This window comes from Solanum dulcamara, chromosome 5 (assembly GCF_947179165.1).
Source record: "Solanum dulcamara chromosome 5, daSolDulc1.2, whole genome shotgun sequence".
Classification (NCBI taxonomy): Eukaryota; Viridiplantae; Streptophyta; class Magnoliopsida; order Solanales; family Solanaceae; genus Solanum; species Solanum dulcamara.
Genome location: NC_077241.1, coordinates 31,831,824 through 31,858,750, shown reverse-complemented (window position 1 = coordinate 31,858,750; position 26,927 = coordinate 31,831,824). Strand labels below are relative to the sequence as shown.

Here is a 26,927-nt window from a genome sequence, read left to right as displayed (position 1 = left end):
TCCTTCCTATATTAGTTGAATCTCATTCGATGACAAATATTTCCAAGGGAGAGATATTATATCATCCTTAAAAAAATGCTCACAAGTTCCTTAAGAATGCCTTGGGATTAGGCCGCTCAAATAATGAATAATCCTTAATCTTTTTAGAAAATCTGAGTTTGGAATATCGATTAGGAGGTCAAAACCTGCAGGAAAATAGTCTCGGAGGATTTTTAGGACCCATAGATCAAAAGATATATTTCTCAAGGAACTACGCGAACCAGTAAGGTCCGCGAAAAGTCAGCGTCGCGGACTTACTTGCCTCCGCATCGCGGACCTGGCAAGGGTTTGTGGCCGAGTTGTATTTTTAGTAAGGGCATTTTAGACTTTTCCCAAATTGTTAGCTAATGAGCCTAGATGTTTTTAGGACCTAATTCAACTCTATAAATTAACCTAAACCTCTAATTATATTCATTCTTCTACAATTCACCTACTCAAATATTTTTCTCTCTATAAAAGACTACCAAGGACTCCATTGAAGACTTCAAGTAAATTCACTCAAACTCTCCATCAAAACTCTCAAATTATTCCAAATTATTTGGTGTTCTCACTTAAGGTATGTGTGTATTGATTCATGGATCCTTTCATCATGAATCCCAATCAATTTCTCAAGGTTTTCTATCAAATTAAAGTATGGTATTTTATGGGTTTTATGATCTCTATTCCTATTGCATGAATTATGATTCAAAGTATTATCATTAGTCTATTTTGATATAAATTGATGGCTATTGCATTAAATTGAAGAGTTTTTCCATGAATTCTCATATTTTGATTTCTAGGGTTCATGATGTAAAATATGAGCATTTTCAATTATACTTCCTAATGATATTATCTATATCAATTATGTATGGTCTGAAAGAAATTTTATGATCATGCATATTTTCAAAATCAATTTCATGATTTTTAAATCAATTGATCATTCATTCATGTCTTACCCTAAATTAAAGTATAAGCCATGATAATGAATTTCTAAGTATGAATCATGTCTACTCTATGATTTCAAACCTATGATAATGGCTATGATATATGTAATTATGATTTTCTATGCTATGTATGTTTTCCATGAGATTTCACTTAGCACCGAATATGGATGAGGTGGGGGCTCGAAATAAGGGGTCCTTATATAAAGTCTCTTGTCGCATAACTACATGCCACCATAGGTACAAAGGAATTAGAGGTGAATACCCAAATCTCTAAGAAGTGAGTACCCAAAATATCAAGGCTTGGAGGTGAGTACCTGAGTCTAAGAACTAGAGATGAGTACCCGATTCACACGACCTCATAGTGGATCCAATTAGGCATGTAGGAGTCTACCTTGGCAAGTGGATTCCCCTTTTCTATGATGTAGGCAAAATATTGGGATTCTATGTTATAGCTCATATGGTCTTATTTTCGGTTATGGTTCCTATCCCACATATGAATGGTCCTTTTTATGGTTTAAATGACTAATCCTATCTTTTACATGGTTTATTATGCATTGGTCCTTCTTAAAGACTACTTATTATTTTTGGCTACTTCTCCTATCATGCTATGTAAAATGGTCATTTGTACAAACCTGGTTTTCTATGCATTGAATTGCCTACATACTTAGTACATTCAAATGTACTAATGCATATTTTTGCCTACATTATCTCATAATGTCGTAGTTGAGGTTGAAGGTCATATTCGTGCACGTGGTTAGTAAGCTTTTCTCTCCGGCTGTGTGTAGTGAGTCCTCATTTATCAGGGACTAGTCATCAAGTTGGTTACTATTTTCAAAGACTTTTCTTATGTTTTATATTGAGGGTGAGCTAGGTATATGTATTAGCTCCCGCCCATGCTCATGAGTAGAGGTATCTAGTTGGACAAATGTTTCGAGTCTATGGTGTCATGTGACATTCTTTATTTACTATTCATGGTTTAGACTCTCTTATGATGTTTCCACTTTTACTTTACCTTATATATGCTTATAATATGTACAAGAGGCTTGGTAGGAGCCCTTTGGGGTTTCGATCACCATGTTACTACTAGGCCCTAGGTTGGGTCATGAAAAAGCCCCCATTAAAAACTACACTAGAGGAATGTTTCATTTCTATGTTATGTAGTCCAAAATGGACATCTATTGAATTGTTGTCCCTTAGTCTCATTCCCTTAAGTTGTCACTTAAGCTTATATTACTATGTCTCTTCACCTTATGTATGCGTTGTATGGTAAGATTTCTTGGTTGGAATCCCTTACACCCCGATGGTCATATCACATCATGGACCTAGTTCGAGTCATGACAAACTTAGTATCAGAGCATAAGATTTAGAAATGTCATAGGAAGTCTAACATGCTGTGTTATGTAAAGTCTTATTCATTGGTGTGAAGTGCACCACATCCATAAATAGGAGGCTATGAAACGTCCTAGAAAAGTCTCACTTCTTTATTGATCTATTTCATATGGTAGAGTGATTAATTCTTTCCCTCTAATGCTTGTTTTTTATGATTTTCAGAATATGCCTCCACGATGATACCCCTCTAGAAGGAATGGGGTTGAAGAGAATCAATAAGCTCTGAATGATCAAGTCTCTAATGTTGAGTTTCGAGTGGCCTTTCAAATACTTGTACAAGCCGTTACCACCTAATTTAACTATGAAGTGATTGCTCTTATGAACCCAAATATTGGTACGATAGCAAGAAAAGTTTATGATTTCATGAGAATGAATCTGCTGTATTTTGGGGTTCTAAGGTGTAGAGAATCTACAATAGTTTGTTGATATAGCATTCACAAGATTGCGGATATCATGAGGATTAGCCCGATTAAGAGGGCAGAATTGTCCACATACTAATTGAACAGTGTTGCTCGTATTTGGTATGATTAATGGAATATGAGAGGCGTAGAGAGGTAGATCCTATGACTTGGGATGAGTTCATAGGAGTGTTTCTTGATCTTTTCTTTCCATTGGAGTTTAGGGAAGCCAAAGTACAAGCGTTCATCAACATTAAGCAAGGTGGTATGAGTGTGATAGAGTATGCCCTCAATTTTACTCAATTGTCAACTTATGCTCCATTCATGGTAAATGAATCATGAGATCGTACCAGCAAGTTTGTATCGGGTGTGTCGGATGTGGTCTGAAAAGAGTGCAAAAAAGAGATCTTGATTTGGGAGATGAACATATCTAGACTTATAACCTATGTGGAGCAAATACAGAGTGATAAGTTATGGGAAAATAATAGGGAGTCCAAGAGGCCAAGGACCGAGGATGGTGACCTTTCTTATAGAAAGTCTGGAGGTGGATGATGTATGCATTTTTGCCATAAGTACTCCGGCCAAGGATCTTCTAATGCTATTATTCCAAGGTTTTACAAGGATAGGGTACCCAACCCTAAGCCTCAAAAAGGTTCCCTATCATCCAAGCTACTCCTACATGCAAGAAGTGTAGTAAGAACCACATGGGTGAGTGTTTAGTGGGCTTGAATATTTGCTACCGGTGTGGTAAGTTGGGTCATCATTCTAAGGAATGCAAGGTTAGAGATGGTCGTCCTAAAGGGTAAGTTGCTCAAGGAGGCCAAGTTGTATAAGATGCTCAAGTGCAACCAGTGGGTGGTCATCAATTTTATGCTCTTCATGGTATGCAAGAGATGGAGGAGACTCCCATTGTTGTTATCTATATTTTATGGGTCTTTCACTATGATGTTTATGCCTTACTTGATCTGGGTACAAATTTGTTTTTTTTGTCCCCTTATGTGGCCATGAGATTTGATGTTAGCCCCAAAATATTGTTAGAGAATTTTTGTTTTTATACTCCTGTAGGTGAGTTAGTTGTATCTAAAAGGGTTTATAGAAGTTGTCCGGTTTCAATTTTCCATAAAGTTACTCTATCTGATCTAATTGAGCTTGAGATGATAAATTTTGATGTTATGAAGTGGTTATGTTCCAATTCCTAAATGAGTCTGTCCTAGAATTAAAGGGTAGTCATTATGTGTTCAAATTCAATTCATTTCATTCCTTAAACCTCAAAAAATGGTTTCCAAGGGTGGTATCTACTATCTTGTGAGGGTTAGGGATAAAAATTCCAAAGCCCTTACTATAGAGTCGTTCCCTATTGTTAATGAGTTTTCGTATGTGTTTCCCGATGATCTACCCAGTGTCCCTCCTGAAAGGGAGATTGATTTTGGTATTGACCTTCTTCTAGGTACTCAACCCATTTCTATTCCTCCTTACCGAATGGCTCTAGCGGAATTAATAAAGGACAAATTAATAGACTTGTTACACAAAGGATTCATTAAATCAAGTATATCTCCATGGGGTGCTCCCATTTTGTTTGTTAGAAAGAAGGACGGTTCACTACATATGTACATTAACTACCGTCAATTGAACAAAGTGAACATCAAGAATAAATACCTAATTTCTAGGTTAGATGATTTGTTTGATCAATTACAAGGGGTAAGTTACTTCTCTAAGATTGATCTCCATTTTTGTTATCACCAATTGAGGGTGAATGAGTGAAACATTCCCAAAACTACACTTTCAACAAGTTATGGCCACTATGTGTTCCTAGTTATGCTGTTTAGTTTGACCAATGCCCTCGCGGAATTCAAGAATTTAATAAATAGGGTTTTCAAACAATATTTTGACATGTTTTTGATTGTGTTTATCAATGACATATTGGTTTACTCTAGGAATGAGGTGGAGTATGCTAATCACTTGAGGATTATTTTGCAAACTCTAAGAAATAAGCAATCATTCGCCAGGTCAACAAATGTGAGTTTTGGTTAAGGGAAATAGCTTTTTTTAGTCACATTATGTCCAGTGAAGAGATTATGGTTGATCCTAAGGAAACAAGGCAATTAAGAATTGGCCTAGATCTTTATATCCTTTGGATATTAGAAGCTTTTTATGCCTAGATGGATACTATAGGAGATTTGTGGAAGGATTTTCATTAATCTCATTACCTTTGACCAAGTTGACTCAAAATAAGGTGAATTTTCAATGGTCAGAAGCTTGTGAGAAGAGTTTCCAAGAGCAGAAAGATCTTCTCACTACCTCACTTATTTTTACCTTTCTAGAAGGGTCCAATGGTTTCGTGGTATAGTATGATGCTTCAAATATTGGTATTGGTTGTGTGTTGATGCAACTTGGTAAGGTGATAGCCTATTCTTCAAGGCAACTTAAGGTGCATGACCAGAATTATCAGACCCATGATCTTGAACTAATGGCGGTTGTGTTTGACTTGAAGAGTTGGAGACACTATCTTTGTGGTGTCCATTTTGATGTATTCACCGACCATAAGAGTTTACAATATGTTTTAAGCAAGAGGATTTGAACCTTCGGCAAAGGATATGGCTTGAATTGTTGAAACACTATGATATGAGTGTGTTGTACCATCCAGGCAAAGCTAATGTGGGACATACTAAGTAGATTGTCCATGAATAGTATGGCACATGTTGACGAAGGTAAGAAAGAATTGATCAAAGATGTTCATAGATTGACATGTTTAGGTGTGTGGTTGGTTGACTCCAATGATGGAGGTATTCTTGTTCATAATGGTTTAGAATCGTCTCTTGTGGCGGATGTTAAATCCAAACAAGACCATGAAGCAATATTAGTTGAACTAAAGAAGTCGGCTCCTGAAAAAACCATTAAGGCTTTCCCTTAAGGGGGTGATGGTGTGCTTTCTTATTAAGGTTGGTTGTGTGTACCTAATGTAGATGGGCTAAGAGAGTTGATATTAAATGAGGATCATAGTTCTCAATATTCAATTCATATGGTTTCCACTAATATGTATCATTATTTTAGGGAGGTGCATTAGTGGAATAGCATGAAAAAGGACAGTGCGGAATTTTTAGACAGATATCCAAATTGCCAACAAGTTAAGGTTGAGCATCAACGACCGGGGAGGTTTAACTCAAGATATAGAAATTCCTACTTGGAAGTGGGAAGATGTGAATATTGTCACGACCCAACCCCGTAGGTCGCGACTGGGGTCCGACCTCGACCCCCGTACACATATCTATCAGTTGTGGTCATATTGAACTATAAATAAAATAATATCATGTAACAGAGCCCTACTGGGCGATAACATTTACATATACTTGTAGCCCATTTTGTTTGTATCACAACATGACCGGGCACGTAAGATGACAAGGCTACCATAACATAACAATATGTACAATATATAATATAGACCCAGCTGAACCAAACTGACATATACAACCCACATATACATATTTGCAGACCTCTAAACATATAAATGACAACATATGGTGGGACAGGGCCCCCGCCGTACCCCTGAATGGATAAAACAATTTCTATACATCCGTGGACAGTATCAAAACTAGGTCCCGATACAATGGAGCCTCTTCCAGTTGAGATGCATGGAACCCTAAGCTGACGGACTCCCAAAATCTGTATTTATACCTATGGGCATGAACGCAGCCCCCCGGGAAAGGGGGGTCAGTACGACATATGCACTGAGTATGTAAAATATAACATAATACACTGGGGGTATATTCGAAATAGAGAAGTAGGGGAACAAATTATTAAATCGAAGTCATGTACCTGTACTCTGTGAATCATAAAAGCATGCATGCTCAATTTATACAATATAGCCGGCCCTTTCAGGGGTTCGGTGAATGACATCTGTAGGACCATCATAGGCTCAGTGCCATCACCACCTTATTACAACACATCATCATATATCTATACACGTATCCTGGCCCTCTATTGAGGGACTCAGGGAATAATGTAGTAAACTATGCACGAGAACGTATCCTAGCCCGGGACTCAGGGAAAGAAGTGTTACAATATACACGAGTAGAGTAGTGAGTAACTATATGCAATTTAAATCATTATTAGAGACTTGACCGTATAAAAAGATTAAAATTTTGTCGGAGGACTCGAGTAGTAGTGTAGTCACCTCGAGTGATTTCTAAATTCCATTATGGGCAATATCAATTATAATCTCGGGGCTCCTAGACATGTACTAAAGTAAAGCCAAATCACTTATGGAACCAGAAACATTTGTTAACATATAGTCTGTAAGACTTGGAGCCTGTACATTTGTTACCTCTTTAACATATAAAAGTTTCCAGGGAAATAGTTCAACTACTATCAGAGTTCGATATTCAAAAGTAATTAAGTGATGTTTAAGAATGGAGTTACTTCGGAGTTTAGATCAGATTCAACTTACAACTAAGACAAGGACATGCCCCAAAAGAAGAAAGAGAATAAAACTCTAATACTGAATAGTGGATAGGGATTATGAGGCGTACTCATAATTCTGGGAATGAAATTATCCCCGCACTTCATATACAATTCACTTAAGGCTAAACATTGCCAAAAGGAAAGAAAGATAGTTGTACGAACTTATACCAAAACATGCCAAGAGAAAGCTTTACATACCTTGTCTGAGTTATTCCTCATCCTGTTCGCCTCGTCGTCCTTTGAACCTATTCAACATGAAAGTAATATGAATATCAACCCCTCTTAACTTTTCAGCACCTTAGGTTACATCTTAGTATTAATGGAATCTATTTCCTTAGTCATTTCCCCGACTAGTTCTGATATTTGCTAAGGCGTCGACGAAAATTGGGCTGCACCTCCCCTATAATGTGCCCTATCCAAATTTCCAATTAGGTCCCTAATACCTACATCCAAATAACAACAACAACCTGCATCAATTCATACAAACCATATACAACATAAATTCCAAACGACTTATTCAAAATTACGATATAAAAATAGGGTTTCTAGTTTCCATTTTTGTCAAACCTTTAACTGTACAAAGCGGGGGGTCATGTGGCTTAAACCAGCAGCTCCCCCACCTCATTAAGAAAATTTTTATACCCTGAAACCACAAGCCACACCCCTGCAGCATCACCTTACAAGAACAACACTCTATTTCGGCAACAATTCAACTATAGCGACTTCAATTTAGTTTATTTCGAACGTCGAACTTTTTACGACTTTTAAACAACTTACAGCAGAAAAAAAGGTGTGTAATACACCCTATAATAACACCATAAATTCCAAATTTAAAGGAGAAGTCTTACCTTACCCAAAATTGGCCAAAACTAGCCAAATCGCAACTCGAAACTTCTTCAAACGCGCTGAACTTGAGCGGGCTGTTTGTCCGACTTCCTCGCTGCCCCAAATTAAACTTTTATGTTATTACACATCATTATACATCTTATGGACACTTCAAATAATTAATTCACGAAACGAAACCCGAACGCTCACCCCAAAAGGGTCCAACTCGTAGCCCTCTCCCTTTGATCCTGTAGATTTTCTTCTTTGAGCTTCTTTTAGTTTTTCAAGTGTAGAACTGAAAATATGGTTCCGTAATCATCGTAATATACATATATACACCTCCACGTATTTTAAGAGCGTCGCATATAATTAATTCACGGAGAGAAAATTAGAAAACTCACCTTTAAGCTTCCAAGCTATGGCTGCCTTTCTCTTTCACGTTTTCTCCCTATGTTGCTACTACTTTTGGATAAATGAATCCATGAAGAGTCATATACACATATATATATGAGGTGACATGTGTCATCCCCTAAGGGTGACACGTGTCAGCCCCTTATTGGGCCACCTCAAACATGCGGCCAATGGGGTGCTGCCACGTGACAGTGGACATGTATGTGGGTTGTATATGGATTGTATATGCATGTATGTACAATGGTGCCTATGATAAGCCCCGCCGGCTTATATGTTATCCTGCCTGTTGATGTGCTATAACTTAAACAGGGGACAAATTTACTTACAAATGGCAGGGATATATGCGAGTGCCCAGCTCGGGCACCCGTCACGACCTATGGGGTTTGATCATGACAAAACTGGTATCAAAGCGGTTTGGTCCTTGGAATTTCTACAGATCGTGTCTAGTAGTCTTGTTTATTGGTGTGTGGTAAACCACATCTATAATAGGAGGCTATAAGAAATTTAGGATGTTACCTTTCTTTATGGTCTTAGATCGTGCGATAGAGCCTAGCCATAGGAAATGAAATTCCTTTTTTTCTAATCTTTGGTTTCAGCTGAAGAACGACATCGACAGAAGAAAGTGATGGATGATATTGGAAGCTACACAGTATACAGGTAGGTAATGGTGCGAAAGAGGCATGCTGGGTAAGGTAAGAAGATTGAAATATGATTGAAATGTAAAGTTGAAAATTGAAAGGAAAAGTAGACAAGAAAGTGTAACAGGTGCAGTTTGAGTTGGACATATGAGGTAGTCCATCATTTTATACTATTGTTGATATTGGGCACCCTGTGCGGCTGTGATATGAATATATATGTATTGGCCCTGTGAGGCATTATTGGTATTTCCTGAGTGCAGGTTTGGGATAGTAAGGAATATAGAGGAAATTCTACCAAATGTTTTTTGGAAATACAAAGAGAATGAGATATAAGGTTGTAATATATCTTGAGATATCGTATTCATGATAACGATAAGATCCGACTAAACTAGGAGTACAACTAACTTTGGGAAATAAGTTAATTATGATATGAGTGGCAAATAGAAGGTCAATACTGATATGGTGAGAAAAATGGTGATGGATATGAATGTCTTAAGACAGCCTATAAGATATTAAGGATGAGAATGACGAGGAAGGATAAGGGGTTAAGTACGCTTGCTCTACCGAGTGGAATTAGCCCAGAGTAAGGATCGTGAATAAAAGTTAAGAAATATTACCCTTCGGGATTGACCTTGAGTAGAATATAGTGTGAATATAATGAGGATCATCATGGAAGTATGTAGAGCCTAGTAAAGAAGTAACTAAAGAATGTGATTATGAGTAAAATTAGGAGTTACAATCGGGTACACGATAAGGATGAAAGATCATAAAGCAGAAAGGGGTATTGTGTATATGTACCTCCACTTTGGAAATAGTTGGATCCATCGAGGATAGGGAATGGAAAATTGCAAAACAACTGAGGCATTGTGAAATTATTAAAGGAACAAGTGGTATCTTTTGGAAAAAAAAGAGGTGATAACAAAACGTGAAACACGTGTCATCCGAGTATAAGTACCCCCGAATGGAGAATTGGACATGATTATAAGCACTAGTAACGTACTAATTGGGATGAATGAAATGTGACTTCGGCTAAACTACTACATTAGTTATATGACTCGAGTACCAGTACTTGGACTAGATTGGGTACTAGTTATTGAGAATTCTGAGCACTACATGGTTATATTAAGGTTTTTTGCAAGGGCAACCTAAACTATAGATGACTTAACAGAAGGTGTAGACATGGTGCAGTATGACAAATGTGTTGGAACAGAATCATATGCATTTGAACAGTTGAAAATAAACAAAGGATGACATGGGTACTCCCTAAAGGGGGGAAGTGAACAAGAGAAATACAAGCGTGAGAGGAAATCAACTGACACTGTCACATGTTGATGGGACAACTTAAATTTCAAGCGAGATCCTATACTGGAATGAGTTAGCAAGAGCTTAAGTCCAACAATAAATATATAGAAGCCATGGTATCTTAGACCATGCAAAGAATCATGGGTGCCTACAAAAAGGGTTGAATACGGTAAGAGAGTAGGACTGAGCAAACTAAGGGTCGTGAAAAGGGTAGTAGGGTCATGTTTGAGTAAAGATTAAGATATGGCAACAACGTCATTGGTTGCTGATATCAGGATGTACAAGTAGCAAAGAAAATATATAATCTTCTATGGTAGGATATGAGGAGACAAAGGAGTATGTAAAGGAAGAAAAGAAAGAAGTAGGACAAAATAGTGTTAGCACGAGCAAGTTCTAGTGTGAAGTCAATATGTAAAGGAAGATGGGCTGGGAGATGAAAAGACTATGTTTACCTTATACCAGTGGTATAAGAGTAGTTGTGCAACCTACGACTAGTTATATATACAGTATAAGTCCAAGCGGAGGAGTACATGATGAAAAGGAGTTATTATATTTTAGAGACATTACGGAGGAATATGAAGAGAAGTTAAATCAAATAGCCAAAAAGGACACAATCATGGTTGAATTAAAGATCTACCCCAACACCGATTGTAAGAGAGAAGAAGAGAGGGAAAGGCGAAACATGAATACTAGCGAGAAAATGCTAAGGTAAATCTTGGGCTAAGATGAGTGCCTTCACACATAATTGCAAGGATCGCAATGAAATGTGACACGAGGACTTTCTAGAGGGGTCACCCATCCTAGTACTACTCTCTCCCAAACACGTTTAACTTTGGAATTCTGGTGGGATCCGGTGCGTTAGTGTTGTTATGATCACATGAGATGGGAGAATCCAAACTAGCGGCGAAGCAACGACACGAGATTATGTATCTAGAGTATTATAAGTTACGATAAGAGAATTGTAAAAGAGCTTAAACAAAACAAGCAGGATGAACTGATTACTAATAGATGGCGCACTTGTATGCTATAGTTCTTCAACATAATACCAGTTAATTATAAGGCAAACCATGGAACGGCTATACAAGTCATTGTGTGAGGGGACTTTAACACAACTTGGTAGCCAACTCTGATGGGCAAAAAGCAAAACCCAAAAGGAAAGGGTACCACTTGATGTCATCTAAAGAGGGCAAGAAGTAATATACGAGGTCAAAGATTCCACAATACGACCTTGGCTATAAGACTCACTTTGCACTCCCTGGACAGATAATTCTATATGGAATGTTATCCATAGATTAACAATATCAGCCCATGTTCCCTTAATCAAGGACTACCTATCCAGTCGAGATTGTGTAAAATTATAGGTTAGGAGGGTGGTAGGACCTTACGGAGTCCACATAGCTATTATCCCTCATGAAGGAGCCCAAGTTACAGTTAACTACCAAAGATTAGTCCACGAAGATATTGAGAAGATAGATAGGTCTTCGTACACCATTGTACCCTCAGACTGATGAACAAACTAAACTTGGTAGCTACACAATTAATGATACATTGTGGGCCTATAAGGTTGACCCAAAAAGGTAACATGGATAATTGCCTACCACCTATCAAGAGTACTTACAATATTAACTATCATTCCAGTATCCAGGTGGCCCCGTATGAGACTTTGTATGACAGATAGTGTAGGTCGCTAATTGGTTATTTGATGTTAGTAAAACATGACTAATAAGCCCAGACATGGTTCAATAGGCGGTATATAAGCTAAGGTTTATTTGGGAGAGATTATTAGCAGCACAAAGTCGATAGAAGTCATACGCAAATAATTAACATCGATCTCTAAGGTTTCAAGTTATAATTAAGCACTTTCAAAAGCATCGCCCACAGAGAAAGTGATGAAAGCCAGCAAGAAAGAGGACCTTAGTATGAGATGCATTGACCTTATCAGATCCTCTTCCGAATAGGAAAGGTTGCCTACTAGCTGGACTTACCAGTGAATCTGGAAGTGGTACATCTAGTCTTCCATGTATCAATGCTTTGCAAGTATGTTGGTAATCCAACCCGGGTATATCCCGTATAGGGTATCCAAGTCACAAAAGAGTTATCCTAGAAGAAGCAACCTATCACCATCCTGGGTTGGCAAAGTAGAAGATTGTGAACTAAGGACATAGCTTCCGTCAAGATATTATGGTGAAATAAAAATCATGAAGAGATTACTTGGGAAGTGGAGGAGAAAATGAAAAACAAGTATCCATACCTACTCCTTACGCTACAGGTAATCCCAACCTTTGGTACTCTGATAGTGATAGCTCGATGAAAGTATATATTATTGCAATGGAATAGAGAAACTCTCCATTTAGTCTGCATAAGATCTTGAGGAAGGTTTTGGTTCACATTGGAGGACGAATGTTCTAAAGAGGGGAAGGATATTACACCCCATACTTTTGTACCTTGGAATGCGTTCTTAAGTCTCTTGAAAGGCTCTTAAGTTTCTTGGAAGGATCGTAAGCCTCTTAAGTTTCTTAAGGTTTTCTAAAGTTTCCTTAAAGCTTCTTAAAGCTTCTTAAGACTTCTTAAGAACTATTAAGCTTCTTAAGAGTTACCATGTAAGCCGAATAATCTATAACACTATCAAACAACTCTAATGAAAGGAGAATGAGATACTCTATAGTAGAGAAGATTGGAAGTAGAGTTAGAAGAATCCGGAAGAATTTGAAGACCAAAGAATGAGTCGTAGTACTTGACTTATTTACGTAAGCTTCTAACTTGGAAATCATACATACTTAAGCTACTGGAGTACATACCAAGTTTATGAAGCAAGGATTATATAGGTTCGTAAAAGAAGATGATATTACAAACCCACGAGGGGGAAAATAAAGTGCCATATGGAAGCATGGGAGAGTGCTATGTGGCAGCAGCTGGGAGTGCTACATGGAAGCATCTAGAGCAAAGAGAGTGGGGCCCACATTCTGTGTGGCATCCCGTGATTGGAGGAAGGGATGTGTTGTCCCAATGAGGGATTGACATGTGTCACTACTTATGTTTGATGAATTTAATTCATCCTTATCCTTTAAACTTCATCTTTTTCAAATAAAGATTCAAGAAAACAAGAGAAGAGAAAACTTAAGATAGAGAGAGAGAGCTACGGTTTTGGGGAAAAAAAGGTGAGTCTTTTGATTTCTCTCCGTGAATTAATTATCTAAAGTGTAACACGATGCTATGAAGATGTTAGTAATGAAAATTTATGGTTTGCAGCAGCCGAAAATGCTAGCAAACAACCACGAAATTTTAGGTGAGCTAAAGGAACTTTCGAGGCAAGTTTCGATGAGTTTGACGAGTTTCGGGAATGGTAAGGGATTCCCTTTCAAATTAGAGGATATGATGTTTATATGATGTATATTACATGTCCTAAATAAGTTTTGAAGTGGAAAAATAGCATAAGGATGCTTGACATTAGAAACAAAGTAAATTAAAGTGGTTATAGCTAAATCAATGTCGAGTAGTGGGTTGTCGTAGTGGTGCTGCGGGTGCAGCTGGTTGGGTTGCGTGTTGAGGGGATTTAAAGTATTTTCAAAAGGGTATGGGTGCTTCTAGTTTTATCGACACGACTCTCCATTTGGTAAGGTTAAAGATTTTATGAAATAAAGATTAAAAAACTCTATTTTCGTATCGTAGTTTGGAGCTAGTTGTTTGGAGATTATATTGTGTAAGGTTGAAGTGATTTACTTGTAAATATTCTGCAGTTTGTTGTTGGTGGTATGTTTTTTTATATTGTGGCCGCGTTGAAATCTCGGGAATGTTGAAGTTATAAGGGAGATGCTGCCCAATTTTTGATAGATTTAGAACTAGTAACAAACTAGTTGAGGGTAATGGATAAGGAAATAACTCGTATGAGTACTTGGGTATAGAGTTGGAAATTGGAAACTGAAAGGTCATTAACCTTGGTATTACTTTCATGTTAAATATATTTAAGATACGACAAGGTGAACGTTAAAAATAATTCGTAAGAGGTATGTGAAGCTTACCCTTTCTTTTCTTTTGGCATATCTTAGACTTAAGTGATTGATATACGAAATGTGGGGATAATTCCATTCATAGAACCCTAAGTATGACTCATAAGTCTTATTCACTTCTCGATGGTAGAATTTCTATAATAGTTGAGTTATTTCCTCTCAAGACTTCTATATGATGGAGAGTAGTAAGTATGTGAAGTTATCTCCTTTCTCTTGGCATGTTTTGGCATAAGTACGCAGAGCTACCCCTGTTTCCTCTTGATATGTCTTTGACCTAAGTGTTGTTCTATGATGGTAAGGTAATACAATAATAAGGTTATGATACTGATCCCATGACGGACCGGGTACTATATATGTAAATGATGACTCCTTTAGGAAAAGTAGAGACTAGGTAAAGCTTATTCTTTCTCTTCCTTCGGCATGTCCTAATTGTAAGTAAAATGTGATACGAGCTCTGGGGTAACTCCAATTTTAAGTCCCAAATGTAATTTGTATCTCTTATTCACTTGTAGTAAGTTGAACTACTTTCCTTGAACTCCATAGGTTGAGAAGTACTGGATGCATAAGCTCCTAGTCCTAAGGACTATGTGACGATTGATATCCCTAATTATATGAACTGTTAGTATTACTTTATTACATGTCTAGGGTCCCCAAGATCCTAAGTGATATAGCCCTCAATGGCATTTAGATGGCACTCTAGATGGCTACACTACTATTCTGGTCCTTGGACGATAGCTTAATCTTCTTACATTATCGAGTCTCTGATAATGATTTAGATTATATATGGTTACTAACTACTTGATTCACGTATACTTTAATACATCTCTCACCGAGTCCCATAAAGAGTCGGGTACGGTATATGTTGATTATGAAACCGAGTTCCATAAAGGGCTGGGTACAGTATATGATGATATAATGACACCGAGTCCCATAAAGGGCCAGGTATGGTATATGTTACGTGGATCGGGCCAAACGTTCTTCGACATTACTATATGATATATGGACCAGGCTGAACGTTCCTCGACATTACTATATGATATATGGACCGGACCAAACATTCCTCGGCATTACTATATGATATATGGATTTGATGAACATTCCTTGGAATTACTATATGATATGTGGATCGGACCAAACATTCCTCGGCATTACTATATAATATATGGATCGGATCGAATATTCCTCTGCATTATTATATGATGTGCGGATCGGGCCGTAGTTCCTTGGCATGTACTTACTATATACATGGATCGGATTATATGTTCTACTGCGCTAATAATATGTATGTGATTATGATGAAAGAATGATATAGATGGTACACCGAGTCCCCTAATGGGCCGAGCACAGTATGTAATGGTAATATGTATGACTTTATTTTATACGATACGGTATGGTAACTGGTTAAATGTTATACTTACCCCCTGCATCCCTACACCAATTGTATTCTCCTTATGATGTCTATTCTTTACATAATCAGTACATATGTCGTAATGACCCCCCTTTCTAAGGGGGGCTACGTTAATGTCTGCAGGTACAAATACACACTTTGGGGATCTGTCAGCGTAGGAGTTCTACTCAGCATTTCAGAAGCGCTCCATTATGCCAGAGCATAGTTTTGGTATTAACTATTGATGTATATATTTATTTGTTCACGGGTACGGTAGGGTCCCTGTCCTGCCTTATGTTACTGTTCTTACTCTTAGAGGTCTGTGGACATGTATATGGGTTATATATGGGTTGTATAGACATGCATATACAGTGGTGCATATGATAAGCCTTGCTGGCTTATATGTTATCCTTCCTATTAATATGATATAACTTAAACATGGGACAAATTTACTTATAGATAGCAGGGATATACACGAGTACCTAGGTTAGGCACCCATCACGGCCTATGAGGTTGGGTCATGACAATAATACATATCCCTAGCTTACCCTCAATATGAACCATAAGAAAATTCTTTAAAAACAATAACCAACTTGATGACCAGTCCCCAATAAATGAGGACTCACCACAGACCGATGAGTAGAAAAGCTTACTAGCTACGTAGACGAATATTACCTTCAACCTCAACCCCTACATTATGACACAATGTAGGCAAAAGTATGCATTAGTACATTGGAATGCACTAAGTATGTGGAAACACAATGCATAAAAAAACAAGTTTGTACAAATGACCATTTTAAATTGCATGATAGGAGAAGTAGACGAAAATCCTAAGTGGTCTTTGAGAAGAATCAATGCATAATCAACCATAAGAGTATCATATAAAGTAAAAAATAGGATTAGTCATTTAAAACATAAAAAGGCCATACATATATGGGATAGGAACCATAACCGACAATAAGACCATGTGAGCTATATCATGGAATCCCAATGTTGCGCCTACATCGGAGGAAAGGAAGAGACTACTTGCCAAGGTAGACTCCTACATGCCTATGTGGATCAACTATGCAGTTATGTGAACCGAGTACTCACTCCTAGTTCTTAGACTCGGGTACTCACCTCCAAGCCTTGATATTTCTAGTACTCACCTCTTAGAAATTTGGGTATTTGCCTCTAATCCCTTTTATACCTACGGTTGTACGTAGTTATGTGATAAGAGACCTTATATAACAACTCCATATTTCGAAGCCCCACCTCAAGTCCACATTTGGTGCTAAGTCAAATCCCACAGAATACATACATAGCATTGAAATCATTATTTCATATATCATAGCTATTATCATACGTTTGAAATCATGGAGTAGCTCATTTTCATAACATAAGTGCAACGCGGGTATTGTACTTCTACATTACAAATCAAACATACATAAACATATCATTATTTAAATACATAATCATAATTCATACTTTGAAAATTCATGATCATAGCTTATACTTAAAATTAGGGTAAGATATAAATGCATGATCAATTGATTTGAAAATCATGTAATTAATTTGAAAACATGCATGATCATAAACTTTATATCAATCAATACATAATTCATATAGATAATATCATTAGAAAGTATAATTGAAAATACTCATAATTTTCACCATGAACCTTAGAGATCAAAATAGGAGAATTTATCGAAAAACTCTTCAATTTAATGCAATAACCATCAATTTATATCAAAATAGACTCATAATCATAATTTGAATCAAAATTCATGCAATAAGAATTGATTGGGCTTCATGGATGAAAGGATCAATGAATCAATACCCACATACCTTATGTAAGAATACCAAATAATTTGGAAGAACTTAAGAATTTTGATGGAGAGCTTGAGTGAATTTACTTGAAGTCTTCAATGAGGTCCTTGAGAGTCTTTTGTAGAGAGAAAAATATTTGAGTAGGTGAATTGTAGAAGATTGAATATAATTATAGGTTTAGGTTAATTTATAGAGTTGAATTAGGTCCTAAAAATATATACGTTCATTAGCGAACAATTTAGGAAATGTCTAAAATGCCCTTACTAAAAATTAATTTCGAACATGAAAAGTCATCGCCAGGTCTGTGATGCGAAGGTAAGCAAGTCCGCGATGCGGACTTGTCACGCACCTTACTGTTTTGCGCAATTCCTTTGAAAATCTATCTTTCGATATACGGGTTCTAAAAATCCACCGAAACTATTTTTCCACAAGTTTTCATCTCCTGATTGATATTCCAAACTCGGATTTTCCAAACAATTAAGGATGATGCATTACTTGAGAGGCTTATTTCCAAGGTATTTTAAGACATTTATGAGCATTTTGAGGGATATTACACCATAGAATCGAAATTCCAATTTTAATAAAGGGTAATTCTGTCATTTTTCAAGTTTGGTTCAATGAAACTAGACACAATTATGGCTACATTCAACCCTATATCTACCCAGTGCTGTCAAAATTCCGTCATTCTTAATCACTCTCCCAAATTATGTAAGGCAATAACGAAGTCTCTCAAGGTTTGTCTCCAAGCTACAAGCTAGGGTTTCAAATTCTTCAAGGGCTCTTCTCAATTGTAAAGTGATAAGGTATGTGGGGATTGATTTATGGGTTCCTTTTACCCATGGAATCCCAAAGGTTTCTTAAAGTTTCTTTCAATTTTCAATTGATTATGAACCCTAGTTTAAATGAATTACATTGGGCTAAGTTTATTTTATTTTAAATTATTTCAATGACTATTCTAAGCATCTTTTTACATGAATTTCATGATTTTAATTTGATTGACGAATATCCATGATAAAGTTATCTCAATTATGATTTTGAGCATTCAAAGATGATTTTCTTGAGTTGATGATGATTTCAATAATTTTCAATGAAAGTTCTATGATTTAAAATTGAGGTTATAATTTTAAGGATGAAGTTACGATGATAATCAAGTTATGATCAAAGAAGTTATTATGGTGTGATAAGTCGAATTCTCACATAATAAATTTAAAAATGGTGATAAGTACAATTTTCACCAAAGTTATGAATTCTTATGAAATACTAAAGTTAATGAGCTACTCCTAATATGTTTTATAAAGATGGACTGATAGATAGTTACTATATTTTCCAATTATGTTATGATCATGTTTGATGAGTTTCAATTGAGATATTGACTAAGGACCGAAGGAGCTTCTTTATGGGGTTCAGTCCAGTAATATAGTTAGTTGCCCAAGGGAATCCTAGTAGCAACTTAAATTCCCAAACTATGTTGCCTGCGTAGGATTTCCTGCATGGCATAGCTAGGGGATCCACCTATAGCAAAGTTATGTTGAGTTGAGTACCATGATGGAGTATGCCCTGGAATGGCAGCCTCCCCTTTCTCGATCAAAGTTCTATCGGATTCTATGTCATAGCTCGCATGGTCTTAGATGTTATTTAAAGGTCTTATCCACACAAGTTAAATGTCATGTTATGAGTTTTATCATGAAATTTTTATAATATACATTGACCATGAGTTTTCATATGTTTCAAACATTTCAAGCCTTACTCATGTTCATTATGATTGGTCATGCATGTTATTTCATACTGTTCTCATTCCTTTACTTATTCATGCATATCACACATACTTAGACCTTCCATGTACTAACTTATATTTTTCCTACATTATCTCATAATGTAGGCGCGGACGACACTCACATCATTGTATTCATTGCTAGAGTTGCTTAGATATCAAGAGTTGGTGAGTCCTTATATTATTGAGGGAAATGAATTTGTTTCATGTTGCTACTATCTTGAATTCTTCATATGTTTGGGTGAGTTAAGACCTTTTCCTACGTCCCCATGAAAAACTAGACTAGAGGCATGTTTAGATGCTATGTGATATAGTTTAGATTCGACATCTATTGAGTTGTTATCCCTTAGTCCCATTCTCTTAAGTTGTTACTTTCTCAGTTACTACTATGTATCTTTACCTTATGTATGTGATGTATAGTAAGATGACTTGGTTGGAGTCCCTCGCCTCCGAATATCCATTTCGTGGCTTGGCCCTAGTTCAAGTCGTGACACTAATCTTGCAGGCCTGAGAACCTGGAAGTTTGTAAGTCTCTAAAGTTTTGAATGGGTCATCCTTATGAATTATCAAAAGGACGACAACTCGTCCTATTGGGTCGTAGGAAATCCTTCAGAGACTTGTCCTAAACAAGTCCAAGGACTGCCTCTACGACTCATTTCTATGAGTCGTAGGAAAACATACGAATCGTAGAATGGGTCATAGACCTGAAATTTGTTCCTTTTCTTAAGATTTCTCATTCGTTCCAACTTTCTAACATCCGGGGTCTTACAGCACCCCATAAAAATAATGATGCCAATTTTTTAATATAAATACAACCACCGCAAATTCAAGATAATAAGTTGGATAGTTTCATTCATGCACTTTGAGAGCCCTTGAGGCATATTCCATAACATTGCCATGTTGGATAAAAACACATCCCAAACCAACACGCGAGTTATCATAATAAACAACAAATCTATCTAAACCTTTGGGAAATATCAAAATAGGAGCTGATGTAAGACGGTCCTTAAATATTTGGAAACTTTACTTACATTCGTCTGACCATTGAAACTTCATTTTCTTTTGGATCAACTTACTCAAAGGCTAAATAATTTATAAAAGCCCTTGAACAAACCTTCTATAGTATCCAGCTTAACCCAAGAAACTTAGGCTAATTCTTTACCTCTTTTATTTTCATTGGATCAACCTTAATTCCATCAACGGACACCACATGGCCAAGAAATGCAACTTCCATTAGCTAAAATTCGTATTTACTAAACTTTGCAAATAGTCGCTTATCCCTCAATATTTGCAATATAATCCTCAATTGACCCATATGATCTTCCTCATTTCAATAGTAAATCAAAATATCATCAATGAACACCACCATAAAAATATTTAAGTACGGCTTGAAAATACAATCCATGACGATAGAGGGAGCATTAGTCAACTCAAACTACTTGAATAAAAATTCAAAATGAACACACCTTGTTTGAAATGTCGTCTTAGTAATACCACACTCCTATGTCCTTAGATGATGATAATCGGAACAGACATCAATATTTGAGAAGTAACTTGCCCCTTGAATTGATCAAACAAATCATCTATCATCAGAATTGGGTATTTATTCTTTATAGTGACCATATTCAACTTTTGGTAATCTAGACATGTAAGACTCTATATGCTGAAAAGTCAAATGAAGGGAAAATCTCAAGAAAGGACCACTAACCCCAAGTCTACAAGTTGATCAACAACTCGTAGGGACATTTTTAGGTCATAGAACTGGGTCGTTAACATGACTTTAAAATTTGATATTTGGCTAAGGCAAAAAGTGGGGTTGACGAGCCCTTTGACGACCCTTGGAGGAAATGAAGACTCGTAGAAATGAGTCATTGAGGCATAGTGGGATGACCTTAAGGTGTCAGTATCAAGACTTCGTCTATGACTCAACAGGAAGAGTTATAGAGATGTTTACGACTCGAAAAATGAGTCCTAGTGTAACTTCAGAGACCCTTAACTTGCAGGTTTTTCTGGCCTGCAAGATAGGTCACTTTGATGACTCATAAAGACAATAATGAGTAATAAACATGACTCATCACAAAAGTTTAGAGACTTAATTTATAGGTCTTTCATAGGACCTATAGGATGAGTCGTAATGACAACTTGTCACTGCTTCTATGGATTGTAGAGGCAAATAATAGATGTGCCCTATCAGAATTTTAATGAGGGGTAGAATGGTATTTTATGTACATTATAATAATATATGTGGACATTTTTAAGGACTAGATTTATTACTAATCGTACCTTAAATACTCCTAAAACTCTTTTATCCCCTCATTATTTCCCCAAACAAATTTTAGACTTCACTCCCAAGGTTCCTTAAGATTTGATTGGGGTTTCTTCAAGATCAAGTATCCTTTCTCAAATTCAAGTATGAATTCAATCAAGGTATGTGTGGAATGATTCATGAGTCCCTTTCACTCATGGAGTCGAAGGTTTAATTCAAAAATCTCTTGAAATCTCATTACCTTTGAACTTCAATTTTGATGAATTGTGTTGGGCTGATTTGATTTCATTTTTAATCATTACTAATGATCATTATGAATATATTTCTACAAAAATTATATTATTTCAAGTTGAATTATAAAATCCCATGCATGAAGCTATTTTCTATGATGAATTATATGAACTATAATTATAGAGCCCAATGTTTCAAGGTATTCTTATGACTAACAATCAAATTGATTATGTATATGAGTTTTACTTTAAATTCAAGCATAAATTATGATCATGAATTACAAGTACATTTAAGACAGAAATTTCATGTAAGTTATGAAGATAGGTGACTTAGGGTGCTATGTGGTCACCTAGGACCTAATGATATGAGTTATGCAAGTATGATTTGTAATGATGAATGGTCAATTCTCACATTGCAACTATGTTATGTAATGATATACTCTATGATTTTCAAACCTATGATCATGACTATGATATATGTTCATTATGATTTCCATGCTATGTATGTATTACGTGGGATTTGAGTTAGCACTGAGTGGACTTGAGGTGGGAGCACTACCAAAAGCATTTGTAGCAACTTCATGTCTCATATACTACGTGCCACCTTAGGTTTCCTTCATGTCTCAGCTAGTGGATCCACATATAGCATATGTGTAGGACCCCTCTAGCTAGGTAGAGTCTATCTTGGCAGGTAGACTCCCCTTTTTCTTCATTGTATGGGGAGACAACGGGATTCCATATTATATATCACATGGTCTTATTATCTATTATGGTTCCTATCTCACATATGTATATGAGTATCATGTTATTCTATGATCTTCAACTAAGTCTTAAAAATTGTTTGATCATTATGGTATTCCGTATGGTTTCACTTATCCACTTTATCATGTATATTTTTTATCACTGCATCTCATGATTTATATTGCATATTATACCCACATACTTAATAGATTCAAACGTACTAACTTATATTGTTTCTACATTGTCTCTTAATGTAGGGATTGAGATTGAGGATTGTATCCATCCACATGTCTAGTTGAGCTTGCTTATCAAAGGAGGTGAGTCTCATCTATCGAGGACTAGTTATGATTTGTTTTTCTCTTACTTCCAAAGACATTTAATTCCTTTATATTGAGGGTGATCTAGGGACATGTCTTAGCCCTCACCCGTGTTCATGATTAGAGGCATAAGTTGGATAAATATTGAGTCTATATCGTCAAGTTACATTCTACGTTGAGGATTCATGGTTTAGACTCTCTTATGATGATGTTTCTGAATTTACTTTACCTTATACATTCTTTATGATATGAAAAAATGATTGGTTGTACCCCTTCAGGGTTCTTATCATCATTTTACAACTAGGTTCTATGTTGGGTCGTGACAATACACATACGAAGCGAACCATCTTTCTTCATAACAAATAATATAGGAGCATCCAATGGTGAAATACTTGGCCTTATGAAGCTATTAGAAAACAAGACATTCAATTGCTCCTTTAACTCCTTATGCCAAAGTCAATTTCCCTTTAGGAGGAAAATCGAGCAAATCATCGGGAAACACATAGGGAAACTCTTTAAAGATAGAGACCAACTCAAGATTAGGAGTTTTAGAATCAATGTCCCTAACTCACACTATATGATAAATTCACCCTTTGGAAATAATTTTTTGGGCCATAAGAAATGAGATGAATCTACCCTTAACCATCAAATCATTACCTTTTTATTCAAGAATTGGCTCATTAGGAAATTAAAACTTGACCCTATGGATTCTACAATCAATGGATGCATAAGAGGCATGTAACCAATCCATACTAAGAATAATGTCAAAATCGGTCATGTCAAGTTCAACAAGATCACAAGGAGTAACATTATGCAAATCCAACATGGGACAAATTCTATAGATTCTCTTGGCTAACACCAAATAACCAACGAGGCTATAAACTGAAAAAGTCTCTAACTAAGTTTCGGGACACATATCAAATCTCATGGTAAGATAATGAGTAACAAATGAAAAGTTTGCACCCAAATCAAGAAATGCATAAACATCAAAGTTAAGGACCCATAACAACATCGGGAGTCTCATCTAAATCTAGCCTAGCATGAAGAGTATAGAATTGGTTATTGTGTTGACCAACCTTTTGTTGAGTTTGGGCACCTTGTTGCATTTTTCCTCCATGAGAATCTTGGCATTGAGGACAACCTATTCTACCTCTATTAGAAATATTTGGGCACTCGGAGTGTTTGTGGCCTATCTTGCCACATCCATTGAAAGTACCCATCACTATCAAACACATTCCTCCATTATTTTTCCCACACTTAGCACACTTGGGAAATGTAGGACTACTAGCATTCACACCTCTACCTTGAACCTTAGGGTATGGCACCCTATTCTTGTCAAACCTCTTTCCCAAAACATGAGAAGAACCTTGGCCTTGTCAAACCTCATTAACAAGCATAGCAGTCCGACATTACTTTGCAACCAAGTCAGACAACACCTATATAAATTGGCTCATTTGGTCATGTGGATCGACAACAAATAAAGGAGAATACTTGGATAGCTTGGTTGACTTGAGGGCATAATTGCTCATACCCATATTGCCTTGTTTGAGATTTATGAACTCCAACACTTTTTTCTCCTTTAGCTAAAGTAGGAAGAAACGATCAAGGAAAGAAAGCTTGAAGACTTCCTACCAATAAGACCCTCATCAACTCTCTTGGACTTCCATTGAGTGTACCAAACTTGAGCAACACCCTCGAGTTAGTAGACTGCCAACTCTGATTTTTCCCCTAAAGTCACCCCCACTATGTCCACCACCCTATATACCTCATCAATGAACTCTTGGTGATCTTCATCAACCCTTGATCCATGGAATTTGGGAGGGTTCATCCTTGTAAAATTCCTCACCCTAAAATCTGGAGTTGGAGGATTAGGAGGAGCCACAACCCCTTGGTTTGGTACAACTCTTCTTAGAGGTATTTTTTGAAAATCGCAAAGAACAATTATTAGAGAGAGGAAGAATTAGAGTACCCTCTATGGCATGACATAGATCATGAAAGAAGTGAAGATTTCCTAGAACACCTTATAGACTCCTATTCATATATTTGGTGCGCTTCACATTCATGAATAAGACTCTACTTGACGTGGCATGTTGGACTCCCTACGATACTCATAAATCTTGTGCTCTAATACCAAGTTTTTCATGACCAAGACTAGCCGCTAGATGTGACACGACTATCAAAACCTGGAAGGGATTCAACAAAGCCTATTGATATATCGTAAGCATGCATAAGCTATAAATAAGTGGAAAAGCATAAGAAAGTCTAAACATATGTATCATAAAAAGTAAGAAACACGATAATATAGATTCTACATAGTGTGTCAAACAAGTCTCTATTGATCAATATGCGCAGGGGCTAAGACGTGTACCTAGATCACCCTCAAATAACAAAAGTAGCTCACCCTCAAATAACAAAAGACTTTTTGAAAGAAGTAAACTCATAAATTGGCCTCAAATACATGAGGACTCACTAATCTTCAATGTCTAGGAAGTTAACTAGTCACGTGGAAAATAGATGTGATCTTCGACCCCTACATTATGATACAATATAGGTAATAAAATATGACTTAGTAAATTTGAATATACTAAGTATGCAGTCATGCCATGTAATATAAGACATAAGATGTAATGATCAAACAACTTGCATGATATAAAAGAAAATAAGTAGAGTCATGAGAAAACCATAGTTTGATCAAAGCATTCAAGATACATAGATGAGATCATGAAGACTACATAAAGTAAATATACATATATGCAATAGAACCATAACCGACAGTAAGACTGTGCAAGGTATAACATGGAATCGTGATGTCTCTCCATACAATAGAAGAAAGGGGAATCTACTTTCCAAGGTAGACTCTACCCCGCTAGGCGGGTCATGAACATGTGCTATATGTGGATCAACTAGCTAGTCCATAAAGAAAAATCCTAAGGTAGAATGTAGTTATGAGATAAGCAACTTTATATAAGGTCCCCGTAGGTCGAGCCCCCACCTTAAGCCTCCTTCAGTGCTAAGTTAAATTTCATGGGATGCATAACATAGTTATGGTACTTAACTTATATCATAGGCTTGTTCATAGGTTTTAAAACTCATAGTGTAGCTCATTTTCATATGATAATTGTAATGTGAGTAAAATCCTTCAACATCACAAATCATACGTGTATAATACATGTCATTAGGTTTCAACGTCATCAATTAAGTATCCTAAGTCACCTCTTCCATAACTTGCATGAAATTCATATCTTGATCATAATTAGAATCTATAATCATAGCTTATACTTGAAATATAGAGTAGAAACTTGAATACATAAACAATTTTATTGAAAACCATGAAATTAGATTTAAAACATGCATGATCATAGTAATTATATCAACCCATACATAATTCATAAAAATAATATCAACTAGATGTGTAATTTCATCAATAATAATATAATATACCATGAATAAGAAGACCCAATGCATAATCATAAAGTTGGGGCCTTTGAATAGTAAAATCATAGAGAATTTTAGAGATAAAACTTTGTGATTCCATGGTTGAAAGGTACCCATGGATGAAGACCCACATACCATGGTGATTTTGACCTTGATATTGAAAAAAGAAAACTTGTTCTTGAAGAAACCCTAGCAAGTTCCTTGACGAAGAAGAAGACCTTTGAGAGGAGCCTTGAGAGAAAAGGTTTGAGAATTTTAGAGTTAATGACAGAATGAGAGGTCTTAGGAGTACTTAGGGTAGTTAATAAGGAAGAATCTAGTCCCAAAAATATCAATATACATTAATGAATTATAGTAAAAACACCAAACTATCCCTCATTAATTCTTGTCGGGCAACCCTATGAATGGGTCCTTACGATTCAGCGAAATGTTTACAGGTCTTAGATCCAATTTTCCTAACAACCCCTGAAAAACCCTAAAAATTGAGTCTCTGAAGTTTCTTATATGATTCCCTTTACAACTCATCAAAAGTTCTATGACTCGTCCTGTTGAGTCGTAGAAAAAGTCCCAAGCCTTGTATT

At 36.4% G+C, this 26,927-nt stretch overlaps 1 pseudogene; it reads right to left on the bottom strand.

The window, feature by feature from the left end:
* Nucleotides 1-11,144: 11,144 nt before the first annotated feature.
* LOC129890992 (5S ribosomal RNA) lies at nucleotides 11,145-11,264 on the bottom strand (annotated as a pseudogene).
* Nucleotides 11,265-26,927: the final 15,663 nt, after the last annotated feature.